This window comes from Hakea prostrata, chromosome 9 (assembly GCF_041222555.1).
Source record: "Hakea prostrata isolate BN-2017 chromosome 9, UWA_Hpros_2, whole genome shotgun sequence".
Lineage (NCBI taxonomy): Eukaryota > Viridiplantae > Streptophyta > Magnoliopsida > Proteales > Proteaceae > Hakea > Hakea prostrata.
Genome location: NC_142608.1, coordinates 24,084,487 through 24,087,064, shown reverse-complemented (window position 1 = coordinate 24,087,064; position 2,578 = coordinate 24,084,487). Strand labels below are relative to the sequence as shown.

General features: G+C 42.2%; 1 long non-coding RNA gene across 1 annotated transcript; it reads left to right on the top strand.

The window, feature by feature from the left end:
• Positions 1-262: 262 nt before the first annotated feature.
• Positions 263-2,371, top strand: LOC149005041 (uncharacterized). Its single transcript, XR_016175694.1, has 3 exons — positions 263-345; positions 822-895; positions 2,019-2,371. It is a non-coding gene; the product is annotated as an uncharacterized LOC149005041 (long non-coding RNA).
• Positions 2,372-2,578: the final 207 nt, after the last annotated feature.

Below are 2,578 nucleotides of genomic sequence, written 5' to 3'. Positions count from 1 at the left end.
GACTATGATCTCCCCCATGTCTTCATTTGGGTTTGGTTGTACTTGGTCTTCAACCCCATGAGCAAAGCACCCTTGTATAGCAATATACTTGGGGGCAGTTACTAGTGGCGGTTGATTAAACCAAGCGACCGCCTTAAGCGACCGCCGGTTACTGCTTGGGGAAAATGCCCTATTTTGCCCCCCCGTTCGTTATAAATAGCATCCCTCGCCCTATTAACGCATTATTATGTTCGGGATTGCTATTTTGGGCGATTAGGCGGCTGTGGAAACGTGCGGGATTCAGGTCTGAAGTGTTGTTAATGATATGAAACATTTTCTCTTCTATTCTTGGTGATTCTTATTAAGGTAATGAATCTCCATCTTCTATTCTCTTCTTTTTAACCTCTGATTGATATGAATCCATCCCCATTTTGTTAGTGGTTACCCAATTGATTTGTTGTATCTCCCTTTTCAATGTTCTTGATGAGATCCTGTCCAGAAACGAATCCCCGCATTTGTTTAATGAATGGATCCCATCAAGGGGAATGATTTGGGTAATAAATCTTTGTTAATTTTAGGGTTTCTTGTTACCCCCTTGTTCTAGACTTATTAAGCTTGAATTTCGGACTAAGATCATCCCAAAACGGATTGAAATCGGATGATAAAAAGTCTGATTTTCGGAGTTGGAAACTGTGCTGAAACGAGGGCGGTCGCTTGTGGAGGTCGCTTAACTTAAGCAACCGCCACAAGCAACCGGCTGGTTTCCGATAGAATCGTGTAGGTTTGATTTTTGAATTGTTTTGACTCTTGACTCTTATACATTCTTGTAACCCTATGCCTAGGTGTTCTCTGTTTCAAATAAAAGTCTTATAATAGTTTTTGGATTGCAAGTTAGAGGACTTCTACTAAATTACAGGTAAGGACATGCATTCTTATTTATATGCAATTACATATACATGATGATTTTGTTGTTCTATTTACTATTCTTTGATCATGTATCTTGCTGTAATTGTATAAAGCATGTGAATATTATTGTATACTTGCTGTTAGTGGTGTTCTTTGATGTACTTCATCTTTTATGATATTGCACAACTGTTCATGGTATGATAAAGAGTGATTGTAGTGTAGTTGTGATGGAAGGGGTATTCCTTTGGGATATCTTAGCTTGGGATATCGAAGGCTGTGGAATGGGACACATGCCTGCTGATGTCTCCAAAGACTATCATGATTACTTGATGACATACTTAGGGAGTCTAGAATTGCATGGCTAGGTACCCCACATGCTATTACCCTTTCGGCAGGGGAATTGAAGCCGGGTGACCCGTGACAATGGTGACGTGACTATGTTTCATCCAACAGCGGTAACCAGTCCGTGCGGAGACTCAGTGGTCCACTATTGGTCATGTAATGGTAGGGTTGCATATGTTAGGGTTGGGCTCATGGACGTCCAAGGAGCGGACCGGGTGTCGCGAGGAGTCATGAGAGCATCCGCCCCAATAATATGTGGATGACCATAGGGTTAAGGAGTGGAGTCCAACAGAGGTAGCCAGTCCGTGAGGATTCACACTCCTAGGTTGCGAAGGATACTGAACCGAGTTGGTTGGTGCCATAGGGGAAGTATCTGGACTTCATATAGTATGTTACCATTATGACTTGCATTGGATTAGAAACCCCGACATGCGCCAGTACTCATTGCCAATGGTCGTGGTGAGAGAGTGTTGACTTAACCCCTAGCCATGGTTTGAGAGCCAGGTGTGGACTTACCCCTTTGCCCAGGATCCCTACAGAGGTAACCAGTCCTTGCCGGATCAGAGTGATGAGACTTACCCAAAGGAGGGCTGGTGTATATCTTAAAGCATGTCAGCCATTAGAGACTTGCATAGTTAGATCTTAGTAGCATTCATATTTCTGCATATCATCCATATCATTTCATATGTGCATCCGTGGATTGTATTGACATATATATGAGAATTGCTTGTTCCTTACTGAGTTCGTTGGAACTCATTCCTTTCATTGTATGTATTATATAAACTGTACAGATGGTTGCACAACGTCGGAAGTTGGAGATGATTCGTATGAAAGAGCCTTCTCGTTTGAAGCTGATGTGGCACAGACAGTGATACATGAACTTGCAGAGCATGAAGCCTCCTGAAGATGAAGACTATTTAGTTACTTATTTTGCTTCCGCTGAACTCGATATTACTTTTGATTCTTGATCTTCCTTCTTTCGTTCGTTCTTGGATTTTTATTGGAGTATTTGGACTCCTGTAACCTTTTTATTGATTATTGTACTATTCTTGCTCTTGATTCATGTATTTGTATTTATTATTATTGATAGACTAAAACCATGGATCCTGTGACGGATCGCACCCACGGGTTGTCGGGCGGGTAACCCGGGCCTGGCGGGCGGGGTGTGACAGAAGGAGTGGTTGGCAATGATTGATGAAGAAGATGCTTCACCACTACCAAGGAGGAGTTCTTGGGAGGCTCTCCCACGTTCCCAGATGTTAAAAACTCGAGAATATGGCTCCAGTCTCGAGGAATAAATAATTAGAAAAGAATATTCCAAGAATCTTTAAATCTGGGTTCAACAAGCTTG